Source organism: Ranitomeya variabilis, chromosome 1 (assembly GCF_051348905.1).
Source record: "Ranitomeya variabilis isolate aRanVar5 chromosome 1, aRanVar5.hap1, whole genome shotgun sequence".
Lineage (NCBI taxonomy): Eukaryota > Metazoa > Chordata > Amphibia > Anura > Dendrobatidae > Ranitomeya > Ranitomeya variabilis.
Window position 1 is genome coordinate 284055838 of NC_135232.1, and position 15304 is coordinate 284071141.

At 43.3% G+C, this 15304-nt stretch overlaps 1 long non-coding RNA gene across 1 annotated transcript; it reads left to right on the forward strand.

Annotated features, from left to right (window-relative positions):
* The first annotated feature begins 6199 nt into the window (after positions 1-6199).
* On the forward strand, positions 6200-7985 carry LOC143793935 (uncharacterized). Its single transcript, XR_013220341.1, has 4 exons — positions 6200-7085; positions 7157-7268; positions 7353-7427; positions 7542-7985. It is a non-coding gene; the product is annotated as an uncharacterized LOC143793935 (long non-coding RNA).
* Positions 7986-15304: the final 7319 nt, after the last annotated feature.

The following is a 15304-nucleotide window of genomic DNA, read 5'->3' on the forward strand; positions in this document are numbered from 1 at the left end:
CCGCTTACTAGATAGCAGGAAGACAGAAAGGGCACTTTCATGGTCAGCTGAAAACCCTATCAAAATACCATCCTGAAATTACTTTAAGACTCTAGTATTAACTCATAACATCAGAGTGGCAATTTCAGATCACAAGAGCTTTCCAGACACAGAAACGAAACTACAGCTGTGAACTGGAACAAAATGCAAAAACAAACAAGGACTAAGTCCAACTTAGCTGGGAGTTGTCTAGCAGCAGGAACATGCACAGAAAGGCTTCTGATTACAATGTTGACCGGCATGGAAGTGACAGAGGAGCAAGGCTAAATAGCGACTCCCACATCCTGATGGAAACAGGTGAACAGAGAGGAAGATGCACACCAGTTCAATTCCACCAGTGGCCACCGGGGGAGCCCAAAATCCAATTTCACAACAGTACCCCCCCCTCAAGGAGGGGGCACCGAACCCTCACCAGAACCACCAGGGCGATCAGGATGAGCCCTATGAAAGGCACGGACCAAATCGGAGGCATGAACATCAGAGGCAGTCACCCAAGAATTATCCTCCTGACCGTATCCCTTCCATTTGACCAGATACTGGAGTTTCCGTCTGGAAACACGGGAGTCCAAGATTTTTTCCACAACGTACTCCAACTCGCCCTCAACCAACACCGGAGCAGGAGGCTCAACGGAAGGCACAACCGGTACCTCATACCTGCGCAATAATGACCGATGAAAAACATTATGAATAGAAAAAGATGCAGGGAGGTCCAAACGGAAGGACACAGGGTTAAGACCTCAATTTTGCTAAACCTATTTTCATACTACGTTTGTCATTTCATCTAAAATCACCGCCAATATTTGTGGGGGCCTCTGTCTGCCTCTCGGGGAAATTTCTCTAGAGGTGAGCCAGGACTATATTTTCCTCTGCCAGGATTAGTTAGTCCTCCGGCCGGCGCTGGGCGTCTAGGGATAAAACGCAGGCTACGCTACCCGGCTACTGTTAGTTGTGCGGCAGGTTTAGTTCATGGTCAGTTTAGTTTCCATCCTTCCAAGAGCTAGTTCTTATGTTTGCTGGGCTATGTTCTCTTGCCATTGAGAACCATAACAGTTGGTACTGTTAACACCATTAATAATAGATATTATTATATGCACCCGCTTGTGTCCTTTTTTACGTGCTGAGGATGTCATGGGGGATCCTCTCTCTGCTGTTTTATACCTGTTGTGATTAAATAAAAGTTTTTCTATGTTTTGCATATAATTGGACTCATGACTGCTTTTTTATTGGCTTTTTGGTTATGTTATATATGCAGTTTGTCTGCTACGGTCCTGCCCAGTATTATTATTTTCTAATATATTGCTCACTAATGTGATTGTTCTCATTTTTACTGGCATGTTATCCATCAAGTATTTTAAGTACAAACATAGTAGCCAGGTCATAAGCAGGCCAACTAATCAGACCTTGGAAACTTATTTAAGATGTTTTGTTTCTGCTGATCAGGATGATTGGGTTACTTTTTTGCCATTGGCCGAGTTTGCCCTTAATAATCGGGCTAGTTCTGCTACTTTGGTTTCGCCTTTTTTTTGTAATTCTGGCTTTCATCCTCGTTTTTCCTCGGGTCAGGTGGAGCCGTCTGACTGTCCTGGGGTGTATTCTGTGGTGGATAGGTTGCAGCAGATTTGGAACCATGTGGTGGACAATTTGAAGTTGTCACAGGAGAAGGCTCAGCGCTTTGCCAACCGCCGTCGCGGTATGGGTCCCCGACTTCGTGTTGGGGATTTGGTATGGCTGTCTTCTCGGTATGTTCCTATGAAGGTCTCCTCTCCTAAGTTCAAGCCTCGCTTCATCGGTCCTTATAAGATTTTGGAAATCCTTAACCCTGTGTCATTTCGTTTGGACCTCCCAGCGTCGTTTGCCATTCATAATGTGTTCCATAGGTCTTTGTTGGTAGGTTCCTTCTGTTGAGCCCCCTGCTCCGGTGCTGGTTGAGGGAGAATTGGAGTACGTAGTGGAGAAGATCTTGGATTGTCGTATTTCTAGACGGAGGCTTCAGTATTTGGTTAAGTGGAAGGGCTATGGTCAGGAGGATAATTCCTGGGTTGTCGCCTCTGATGTTCATGCGGCCGATTTGGTTCATGCCTTCCATGTTGCTCATCCTGATCGCCCTGGGGGTTTTGATGAGGGTTCGGTGACCCCTCCTCAAGGGGGGGTACTGTTGTGAACTCTGTTTTTGGGCTCCCTCTTGTGGTCACAAGTGGTACTGTGTGAGTGCTATCTTTGGGCTCCCTCTGGTGGCTCTTTTTGTCATTCTGCAGGTCTGTGGCTGGGATCAGCTGTCTCGTTATCTGCTGGTTGGTTTTCTATTTAGCTCACCTGGACTTTCAGTTGTTGCCTGCTGTCGATGTATTCAGTGCTATTTTGATCTCTCCTGACTACCTTCGTTATCAGTCTCTCCAAGAGAAGCTAAGTTTCTGTTTGTTCATTTTTTGATCATCAGTGTTCAATATGTTTCTTGGTTTATTATCTGTCCTTGTCCAGCTTGCTAATATGTGATTTCCTTGCTTGCTGGTAGCTCTAGAGGGCTGAGTTTCCCCCCTCACACCGTTAGTTAGTGTGGTGTTGTGTATCCGCTTTTTGGGCTCCCCTGGTGGTTGCTGGTGGTACTGGTGACTTGTTTGCACTTTGCTTCTTCTGTTCACCTGCTTCCATCAGTGTTTGGGAGTTTCCTATTTAGCCTTGCTCTCCAGTCATTTCCTTGCCGGTCATCATTGTAACCAGAGCCTTCGGTTGCATGTTCCTGCTACTAGTCTGCTGATCAGCTAAGTGGACTTTGTCCTTTTGTTTTGTAACTTTTGTCCAGTTTGCAGTTTTTGTAATTCTCTGTAGCTGGAAGCTCTTGCGGGCTGAAATTGCCACTCCTGTGTCATGAGTTGACACAGGAGTCTTAAAGTAATTTCAGGATGGTTTTTGAAAGGGTTTTCAGTTGACCGTGAAGTCCTCTTTTGTATCCTTCTGCTATCTAGTAAGTGGACCTCTCTTTGCTAAATCTACTTTCATACTGTGTATGTCTTTTCCTCTTAATTCACCGTTATTACATGTGGGGGGCTGCTATCATCTTTTGGGGTATTTCCCTAGAGGTAAGCCAGGTCTGTTTCTTCCTCTACCAGGCGTAGTTAGTCCTCCGGCTGGCGCGTGGCATATAGGAAGCCGTAGGTATGCTCCCTGGCTATTGTTAGTTGTGTGGTAGATTTAGCTCACGGTCAACTCGAGTTTCCATCACCCGAGAGCTCGTTCGTTACTTATGTGTTTTTTACGTTCCCTTGCCATTGGGAACCATGACAGTATGACCGGCCACGCACATCTCTATGGACTTTATCTCGGATCTCCCTGTTTCTCAGAAGATGTCTGTCATCTGGGTGGTGTGTGACCGTTTTTCTAAAATGGTTCATTTGGTGCCATTGCCTAAGTTGCCTTCCTCATCTGAGTTGGTCCCTCTGTTTTTTCAAAATGTGGTTCGCTTGCATGGTATTCCGGAAAACATCGTTTCTGACAGGGGTACCCAGTTCGTGTCTAGATTTTGGCGGGCAGTCTGTGCCAGGTTGGGCATTGATTTGTCCTTTTCGTCTGCATTCCATCCTCAGACCAATGGCCAGACGGAGCGAACTAATCAAACTTTGGAGACTTATTTGAGGTGTTTTGTGTCTGCGGATCAGGATGATTGGGTTGCCTTTCTGCCGTTGGCGGAGTTTGCTCTTAATAATCGGGCTAGTTCTGCCACTTTGGTTTCTCCTTTCTTTTGCAATTCAGGGTTTCATCCGCGTTTTTCATCTGGTCAGGTTGAATCTTCGGATTGTCCTGGAGTGGATGCGGTGGTGGATCGGTTGCATCGGATTTGGGGACAAGTGGTGGATAATTTGGAATTGTCCCAGGAGAGGACTCAGCAGTTTGCTAACCGTCGTCGTCGTGTTGGTCCCCACCTTCGCGTTGGGGACTTGGTGTGGTTGTCTTCCCGTTTTGTCCCTATGAGGGTTTCTTCTCCCAAATTTAAGCCTCGGTTCATCGGTCCTTATAGGATTTTGGAGATTCTTAACCCTGTTTCCTTTCGTTTGGACCTCCCGGCATCTTTCGCTATCCATAATGTGTTCCATCGGTCGTTGTTGCGGAGATATGAGGTACCGGTGGTTCCTTCTACTGAACCTCCTGCTCCTGTGCTGGTGGAGGGTGAATTGGAGTACGTCGTGGAGAAGATCTTGGACTCCCGTATTTCCAGATGGAGACTTCAATATCTGGTTAAATGGAAAGGCTATGGTCAGGAAGATAATTCTTGGGTAACTGCCTCTGATGTTCATGCCTCGGATTTGGTTCGTGCCTTTCATAGGGCTCATCCTGATCGCCCTGGCGGTTCTTGTGAGGGTTCGGTGCCCCCTCCTTAAGGGGAGGGTACTGTTGTGTATCCGCTTTTTGGGCTCCCCTGGTGGTTGCTGGTGGTACTGGTGACTTGTTTGCACTTTGCTTCTTCTGTTCACCTGCTTCCATCAGTGTTTGGGAGTTTCCTATTTAGCCTTGCTCTCCAGTCATTTCCTTGCCGGTCATCATTGTAACCAGAGCCTTCGGTTGCATGTTCCTGCTACTAGTCTGCTGATCAGCTAAGTGGACTTTGTCCTTTTGTTTTGTACCTTTTGTCCAGTTTGCAGTTTTTGTAATTCTCTGTAGCTGGAAGCTCTTGCGGGCTGAAATTGCCACTCCTGTGTCATGAGTTGACACAGGAGTCTTAAAGTAATTTCAGGATGGTTTTTGAAAGGGTTTTCAGTTGACCGTGAAGTCCTCTTTTGTATCCTTCTGCTATCTAGTAAGTGGACCTCTCTTTGCTAAATCTACTTTCATACTGTGTATGTCTTTTCCTCTTAATTCACCGTTATTACATGTGGGGGGCTGCTATCATCTTTTGGGGTATTTCCCTAGAGGTAAGCCAGGTCTGTTTCTTCCTCTACCAGGCGTAGTTAGTCCTCCGGCTGGCGCGTGGCATATAGGAAGCCGTAGGTATGCTCCCTGGCTATTGTTAGTTGTGTGGTAGATTTAGCTCACGGTCAACTCGAGTTTCCATCACCCGAGAGCTCGTTCGTTACTTATGTGTTTTTTACGTTCCCTTGCCATTGGGAACCATGACAGTGTGGGGGTTCTTGTATTCTCAGCGTGGATATTTTGTATAGGGTTTTCTACTGACCGCACAGTTTCCTATCTGTCTTCTGCTATCTAGTACTAGCGGGCCTCATTTGCTGAATCTGTTTTCATTTCTTCGTTTGTATTTTCCCCTTACCTCACCGTTATTATTTGTTGGGGGCTTTCTATATCTTTGGGGTTATTTCTCTGAGGCACGTGAGGTCTTACTTTCTATCTCTAGGGGTAGCTAGTTTCTCAGGCTGCGTCGTGACGTTTAGGAATTCAGGCACGTTCACCGGCTACCTTTAGTGTGTTTGGTTAGAATCAGGATTGCGGTCAGTCCAGTTACCACCTCCCTAGAGCTCGTTCTATGTTCAGTTACTTAGCTCGTTAGTTCTGTGATCCTCAGCCACTAAGGATCATAACATGTGTGTATGCATCTTGTGTTTGGGTCCGCCTGTGTGTCTTTGTGCATCTGTGTGTGTTTGCATAAAGCCTATGTGCTCTTGTGTTTGTGTGTGTGTGTGTATTTTCGTACTGCTGTGTGCTTTTGTATGTATGTCTTCACCTGTCTGCACCTTATGCCTTCACCAATCTTATGCCTGTTCATGTGTTATGCTTGGTATGCCTGCGCCTGTGTGCTTTTGTGCGTGTGCTTGCATCTGTGTGCTTTGAGGCATGTTTGTGTACGTCTTGGTGATTGCATGTGCATGCGTCCATGCCTTTTGGTTAATTCCCTTTTTCTGATGTATTTACCAAGTATAGTGGTCTGTGCAGCATGTGGCTTCAATGTGTGAGCGTGTGTGTTGTGTGTGTTTTTAAAATTCTATTTTTTTTTTTTAATTGGATGTATTTTTATCAAGTATTGTGTTATGTGCAGCATGTGGTTTTAATGTGTGAGCGTGTGTTTTGTTTTTTTTGTTTCTCTTAAAAAGTTTTTTTTTTTTTTTTTTTTAAATCGGATGTATTTTTGCCCAGTCTAGTGGTATGCAGCTTGTGGTTTAAATGTGTGAGCGTGTGTATTTATTTATTTTTTTCAATTAAAAATTTTTGATTTTTTATTACTGTTGAAACCATTCCCAGTTGATGTACTTGTATTTAAAATAAAGAGCATTTTAGCTCCTAATTGTGATGTAAAAAAAAAAAGAAAAGAAAAAAAAATTAATAAAATCTTTTTTGAAAAAATTTCCGTAGTATCATTTCATAAAGGTAAATTTGAAACTGGTGTATGTACAAATGGCCACACATGCAATACAGAGTTGGTTGAGGGCTTATTTTTTAATAAAGGTAATACTTTAACGTTTTTTTTGGGGAGGTGATTTTTGAAAATAAAATGTGGTAAATATATTTTTACATGGTGGGTTCACATTTCAAATTAATTATTATTTTTTTTTTTGTACATTGAATTGTTTAGGTGCACCTGTTTTTGGGTTTGGGTGTTCACCTTCATGAACATTTATCACATCATTTTAGCAGGGTGGTTATTGTTAAACATTACGTAGTTTGGGGGGTGGTCTAACTATAAATCCATTATACTTACAGATACACCAGGGACCACAGCCACCGGCCATCCCACAGGACCACAGGCACTGGCCATCCCACAGGGACCACCTGTGTAATTTTTTCTAAGTAAGTTTTGAAGACCCTAAATCTGCGAATTCAATGTGTATAGCAGATTGCAAGTGTCTTTTTTACTTACAGAGCCACCAGGACCACAGCCACCGGCCATCCCACCAGGACCACAGTCACCGGCCATCCCACCAGGACCACATCTGTTAATCTTTAAAAGTAAGTTTTGAAGACCCCAAATCTGCTACTTCAATGTGTAGAGCAGATTGCAAGTGTCTTTTAACTTACAGAGCCACCAGGACCACAGCCACCGGCCATCCCACCAGGACCACAGTCACCGGCCATCCCACCAGGACCACATCTGTTAATCTTTAAAAGTAAGTTTTGAAGACCCCAAATCTGCTACTTCAATGTGTAGAGCAGATTGCAAGTATCTTTTAACTTACAGAGCCACCAGGACCACAGCCACCGGCCATCCCACCAGGACCACAGCCTCCGGCCATCCCACAGCCACAATGTCCTCTTCTGACAGCCTTCCTCCACAGCAACAGCGTGTATCGGTAAGTTTACCAAAAAATTGTAAATGTATTTTTAAAATTTAATTTTTTTTTTAATCACTACATGCATAAATTATGTTTCAACAGGAAGCTGAATCAGATGAGGGGCTATCAGAAGGGGACGAGACGGGTGGAGAGATGCAAGTTGTGGAGGAACCAAGTGTAAGTAGTTGCTTCACACATCACACTGCACCAAACACAAAACAGATTTTCATACGTAACTAAACACATAAAACATATGCCTACATTAAAGATAATTATTTTCCTTTTTTGCAGTCTCCTGCTGCTGCTGCACATCCACAACACCGTGAAGGTTCTCCCAGCCGCTCCCAGAGTCGGCGTAATCGTCGCCGCAGTCGGCCATCAGTGAGTTGTTATTTTTTTGGGATTGTATTGGTACTTTAGTGTTTCAGTGTACTAATTTTTTTGTTTTTATTCTTCTTTGTTTTCGCAGTCTTCACAGCGTGCTCCCGCAGAAGAACTCGATGACACTATCGATGTGGACCGCCTCATTGAGGAGGTTCACGAGCGGGAGCCGCTGTGGAACATGGCTGACCGCAGGCATGCAGACACCCATGTCACCCTTCGGCTCTGGGAGGAAGTATGCCAGAATGTGTTGCCAAGGTGGGAGGACCTTCATCCACAGCAGCAGAGCAGAGAATGTAAGTATTCACTTTTCAGTGATGTTTTGAGCTGAATGTAATGTATTGAATTTAACAATTTTTTTCCTTTCCATTCTTCGCTTCACAGGTGGAAAGGTTAGGAAGCGGTGGCGGTCACTGAGGGATCGCTTCAAGAGGGAGTTTAACCTGGAGATGCAGGCCCCGAGTGGCTCAGCAGGAAGGAGGAGTCGGTATAAACACGGCCCTGCCCTCTCCTTCCTCAGGCAAACCATGCTGAGTAGAGTGTAAGTATTCAACAGCCCACTAATAACCATGTTAACCTGTCTAACTTATTTTTTTTCAGTCAGGGCTTTTTGATATCAATATATTAATTGTTTTTGTTTTTTCTTTCACAGCACCTTCTCCAGCCATCGGGCGCCTGCATCTTCCTTGGAGACCTCTGGAGCGATCTCTCAAGCGTCCGTCACCAAGGGCCATGTCAGTAGGCCCCACACCTCTGACCCCTCCTCTGACCCCTCTGTCCCCTCCACTTCATCTGCCCCAAGCACAGGAGCATAATTGCAGCCTTCCTTACTCGAATCTGATGCTCAACAGTTAGCGTTCCCTTTACCTCACCCCTCTGATCCTGCCACCTCTAGACCACCATTAGGTTCGTGGCGGCAGCGACAGAGGGGTCAGGAAAGGAGCTATTCTCCTGAATTCTTATATTTGAATGCCGCCTTCCAAAGCTCTTTCAAAATTTTGGGAGAGCAAGTGACTGCTGGTTTCAACATGGTGCAATCACGCATCAGTGAGACAAGCCATGAAACCAGCAGTCTCTTGGATAGGCTGCATTCAGATGTAAGTCAATCTCCATCCAATCTTATTTTTCAATCCATGCTCAGGAGCATGGAAAAGCTTTCTTTTGAGCAACAGATGCGGGTAATGAATAGCTGCCATGATGCTCTACTCAAGGTCCTCCACGAATCCCAAACTACCCCCACACCTCCCCACACAGCCACTTCATTTCCACCCCAGGCCCCATCTACACATTATGCCCCACCACAGTCCCCATTTTCACACCATGCCCCACCCCAGGCCCCATCTACACATTATGCCCCACCCCAGGCCCCATTTCAACACCAGGCCCCATTTCCACACCAGGCCCCCCATTACCAAAGCCATTCCCAATACCCACGGCAATCCCAATACCCAACCCAGTCCCAATACCCAACCCAGTCCCAATACCCAACCCAGTCCCAATTCCCATCCCGGCCCACAAACCAAATTCCTTCCCCACTCTTTTCTTCCTTGCCCAGCTTTCCTTCCCCATTAAGTATTCCCCCTACCCCAACACCACCCCCCTCTGGTCAGCCTCCTGTTTTTACCCCCCCTTCCACTGCACCCCAACCAAGTAGGCTTTCCCCACCTATCGACGTGGTCCAACCTTCCAGCCCCTCCTCCGCTAGTATCTCCACCCCACACTTTGAAAATTTATAAGTGTAATGTTACTTTTTATTTATGAAAAGTTAAAGAAAATAAGTTGAAAATAAAAAATAATGATACAGTTTTTTACCAACCAAAAAAAAAAAAGGTTAAAAAAAATTAAACAAAAATAAAATCCAGTTTGATTTAAAATCTACTCTTTGTGTATGTGCATTCATTGAGGTAATATGGTAACTTTAAAAAAGGTACAATAACAATAAACACCACACGTTTGAAAGGTATAACAAATTGGGTTTTAATCCCAAGAAAACCACACTTTTTTACTCTTTTTTTTTTTTGGGGTGGTGTAAACACAATTTTTAAATATACAGAAAAACATGAAACATAAAAACATGTCACACAATGGTGTCTTGCCATGGAACCCGCCCAACAGGTGACACAAGATAATCTGCAAACTGGTCCCTCATCCTGGTAACAGAACCTGTGGAATCGAACACAGCTGCTGCGGTAATCCCACAAGGTTGTCTCCAATTCTTCGTCATTGACGGAAACAGGCTCCTTGGACAGTATAAAGTTATGGAGCACCACACAGGCCTTAACAACTTAGTCTATTGTTTTGGTTTGCAGTTTTATTGCAGTCAGCAGAACTCTCCACTTTGCCGTCAGTATGCCAAAAGCACACTCGACGACTCTTCTGGCTCTAGTAAGGCGGTAATTAAATAACCGTTTTGTACGGTTTAAGTCCCGGCTACCATAAGGTTTGAGTAGGTGCGGCGATAGCTGAAAAGCTTCATCACCGACACATACATATTGCATGGGTGGTCCACTGGTTCCCGGGAGTGGTCTGGCTGGCGGGAAATCGTATGTCTCTCCATGAAAGCAACGGCCCATTGGAGAGTTTTTAAAAACTTGAGAGTCGTTGGACCGTCCATAGGCTCCTATGTCCACAGCCAGGAATTTGTAGTTGGCGTCTGCTATAGCCATGAGTACAATGGAGAAGTATTTCTTGTAGTTGTAGTACTCAGAGCCTGTTCCTGCCAGTTTAGCAATCTTGATGTGTTTCCCGTCAACGGCACCAACACAATTTGGGAAATGGCACATTTGCTCAAACTGTTCTGCACTTGTCAGCCAGATGTCCATTGATGGTTGGGGGATATACTCCTGCTGTAAAGTATTCCAGATAGCCCGACAGGTCTCTTTCACTATCCCGGAAATTGTGGAAATGCCAAGCCGGAATTGATAATGGAGTGAAGTCAGAGATTCACCCGTAGCAAGGAAGCTGTTGAAAAAAAAAATATGTTAGAAAAAATTGCACCGACCAACATTTAAAATTTTTGGTTTCATGGTACAGTTTCAATAAATGGCACTGTGGACATTTTGGTTCTGTAAGGACGCACAATACAACCTGCATGAAACAGGTGTAAAACAGTGTAATGACCACAAACAATAAAAAAATAACATGCTGCAGAAAATGCGACGCAATGTTTCAGCGCAGTAGTTTCTGCAGCATGTAACATGACATTAAATATGAGCAATGACATAAAAAATAGGCAGTGGAATGGCCCAAAAAAATAAAAAATAACATGCTGCAGAAAATGCAACGCTATGTTTCAGTGCAGTAGTTTCTGCAGCATGTTACATGACATTACATATGAGCAATGACATAAAAAAAGGCAGTGGAAAGTCCACAAACAATAAAAGAATTAAATACTGCAGAAAATGCGACGCAATGTTTCAGCGCAGTATTTTCTGCAGTATGTAATATCACATTACATATGAGCAATGACATAAAAAAAGAGGCTTACCGCAGGGTCACCATCAGCCGCTCCGCCGGTGTGATGGCAAGCCTCATCCGAGTGTCCTGCCTTTGGATGACATCCTCTAGTTTTCCCAGCAAAAAATCGAAATGTTCCTTCCTCATCCGCACATAATTAAAAAATTTGTCTGGGTTGTGCCGCAACTCCAGGTAGAGAGTGGACTGGACACCCCTGGTCATCCGTAGTTCATTTATCGGATGTATCCAGAGTCCTCTCCGTCGACGTTGCTGCAGAAGCATCCTCCGTCTTTCTGCTGCCGCCTCCTTCTCCCGCACTATAATATCCAGGCGATTCGTCTCAAATATCATGTCAGTTACCACACTCGCAATCCTACCAAGTACTCCTTCCATCTCTGCCACAAACTAAAACCCTCAAAGATGGGCTGTAAAAACAGTCACTATATAGTTTTCCATATTTTCCAGTAGCCAATCAAATTTGGGAGCCTCCCATTTTAAAAACGGATCCGTCGTAAAAACGGATGCAACGGATGCAACGCATACAGTATTTCGACGGAACCGTTTAGCGGATTTGCGACGGATCCTTCTAAATGCTGTATGCGTTGCATCCGTTTTTCACTAGTTTTGACGCATCCGTTTTTTACACAAAACGACGCATTTAGACGTCTACAGAAAAACTCTAGTGTGAAAGTAGCCTTAAATAGGCAGCACACTGTTAGCCATAGCCGCCGGCTCCTGCAGCGGCTGAGCAATCACATGTGCCCACTATTAAAAAGAATTAATATTCACTGCTCCCCACGCCCATGCAGGAGATTGACAGCAGATTGAACAAATAAGTGAATTGACCAATCTTCATTTGCAGGTGTATTTATTAAGAAGAATCTTCACGGCATCGGGGGTGAGTACATGCGTTCCGCTTGCACATTCCCCTGCATGTACTCACCCCCGATGCCGTGAAGATTCTTCTTAATAAATACACCTGCAAATGAAGATTGGTGAGTGCAGCCTCGCATTTTTTTTTTCTCTCTTTTTTCTGTGCATTACATTGATAGTCTCTGAGGCCTTATGCACCCGACATCTAAGGACCAGCTGTGACCGACAAAGTTCTTAATTCATGCGGTGGTGCGGGTGATTGCTTTTTTCTGTTTTCTCCCGGATCAAATAAGTGAATTGCATACTTGTTCCTGCTGTTTAACACAATTTAATAACTCGTGAATACCCCTTTTAACCCCTTCCCGCCGTGGCCCTTTTTTGTTTTTGAGTTTTCGTTTTTCGCTCCCCTCCTTCCCAGAGCCATAACTTATTTATTTTTCCATCAATATGGTCATGTGAGGGCTTATTTTTTGCGGGACGAGTTGTACTTTTGAAAGACACCATTGTTTTTACCAAGTCTCCAAGTGCGGTGAAATTGCAAAAAGTGCAATCCCACACTTGTTTTTTGATTGGCTTTCTTTGCTAGCTTCACTAAATGCTAAAACTGACCTGCTATTATAATTCTCCAGGTCATTACGATTTCATAGACACCAAACATGCCTAGGCTATTTTTTATCTAACTGGTGAAAAAAAATTCAAAACTTTGCTGAAAAAAAAAAGCGCCATTTTCCGATACCCGCAGTGTCTCCATTTTTTGTGATCTGGGGTCGGTTGAGGGCTTATTTTTTGCGTGCCGAGCTGAAATTTTTAATGATACCACTTTTGTGCAGATACGTTCTTTTGATCGCCCGTTATTGTATTTTAATGCAATGTCATGGCGAACAAAAAAACTTAATTCTGGCGTTTCTAATTTTTTTCTCGCCACGCCGTTTAGCGATCAGGTTAATGCTTTTTTTTATTGATAGATCGGGCGATTCATAATGCGGCGATACCAAATATGTGTAGGTTTGATTTTTTATTGTTTTATTTTGGATGGGGCGAAAGGGGGGTGATTTAAACTTTTTTTTTTGTTTGTTTTTCATATTTTTAAAAACATTCTTTTTTACTTTTGCCATGCTTCAATAGCGTCCATGGGAGGCTAGAAGTTGGCACAACTCGATCGGCTCTGCTACATAGCAGCGATCATCAGATCGCTGCTATGCAGCAGAAATGCAGTCTTGCTATGAGCGCCGACCACAGGGGGGCACTCACAGCAGGCCGGCATCAGTAACCATAGAGGTCTCAAGGTCTCAAGGACCTCTATGGTTACCATCCTGATGCATCGCCGACACCCGGTCATGTGACAATTTCACCCGCCGCTATTGCGTGCACATGTCAGTTGTACAAAACATCTGACATGTTGCGACTTTGTTGTGGGCTCACCGCCGGAGCCCACATCAAAGCAGGGGACCCGACATGCGCTGTACTAGTACGGCGCATGTCGGGAAGGGGTTAAATGCTGCTGTCTGAAAGGGTTAACAGAAGAAGTCGGAGCTTATCTGCGCTTATTGCTGTTACAGGCAGGTGCCAGCTGTATAATACAGCCTTATCACATGCAATCAATGGACAGATGGGGGACCTTCTCTAGAATAATGCTGTAATCTTTTTCTAATCCTAAACAACTGCTTTAAAGTTTTGTGTCTCTTAGGAAATATTTCATGTTGTGTTTGATATGACCTATCGCCTTACATAAATGCAAAACTTCACATGCAAACTGGTAATATAGATTTTCTGCTATGTTGACAGCATTGGATTGGACTTCTTATTCGGTTCATCATAAAAGTAAAATAATATCATCAGGAATTATCGGCTAACATAAACAGATATGTCACCATTAAATAAACACTAAGCCCAAACAGGATGTTAGGTGATCAATTTTCTCTTTCATTAGTTTATAAAACAGATCTAAGATTTTTTTTACTTCACGAAGAAAGTTAACAACAAGTCACTGAACCATTCTATAGGTTTATAGAGCAGACATGCAGAAAGATTCCAAAGTTAGAGAAATGCATATATTAAAGCATTTTGCACTGTAAGGTTATAATTTTGTCAAACTTTATTAGAGATGGTAATTAATGAGCTGTAAAGCTTGCTAGTGCATAACCAGTAAAGGAGCTAGTCTTGTTCAAATCCGCAGTCCATAAATTTATTGCTACTCCTTTTTTCATTTATTAGTGTGGAGAGTGCTCCGAAAGCATATTAACTACACGGTGCCGAAGCTATCAAGGCATAAAAAGGAGAGAGGATCTAAGGGAGCAGGGACTGTAAAATAAAGTAATTCGATATCAACTTGCAGATGTGGTAAGAAATAAACTTAGGCTTGGAAATCTTAAGCACTTTTTTAATTAAAAAAAAAAGAAAGGACTCCAAAATTGTCTAAATCAGGTTAAATATCTCTTTTGGTTTATGTTACATTAACAGTTATTTTATAAATATTGTACAACTATACATGGAATTGTAATTACATTAATACCAGTTATTTATGAACTGAACCCATTAGAGCAAAAGGATGGCTACCTTCACCCCTCCTCGTATGAAAAAAATTGACATAGACCACAGGATCAATATTTGGCATTGTAGCATTAAAATGAGACTCTTTGAGCCCCACAAAGGAAATGACTCTGACGGACTGTCTTCCATCTCTACAGAATATGTGCCTTGCACTTGCAGGACATATCATTGGTAATATCTAATAGATCATTTGTGTACCAACCTATAATAAAAAATGCATTAGATTAAATGATTGTTCCAAAAGTCTGAGACCTTGTTGTAATATGGATCCTTCATTTTATCCAGTCCATTTAAGAAACCTACTTTGGTGGGTTAGTCCAGCGCTGATTGTTACACTAATCTCATGCACTCTGTAGGTCTGCATAGGACTCCTATACAAATAGTAATATATTTTTAATGAACATTATTTTCAAAGTTGCTTTTATATTTTTAGATACATTGGATCAGTTGTTAAGTATACAAAATAAATAACACTAATTCTCTACCGGTACACTGCTAGGAAAAAGTGTTTGCTCCTTCACAATTTACTGTATTTTTGCATAATAATCTTACAGCAAGATAGTCAAATTACTTTTAAAGGGAACCTGTCCTGACCGAACAACCACTGCATGATAATAGCTAGCTATGTTTTCCTTTGAAATGCTAAAAAAGGACTATGTGTCTCAGCTGACTGGTCCATCCCGGATTGATTTCCCTTTGCACTGCTCCCTGTGACTTACAGGTATCTCCTGATACACACGGAGAAGCTTGTTTGGGACCACATTGGACTAGTCAGCTGAGTCAATTATTAGTCC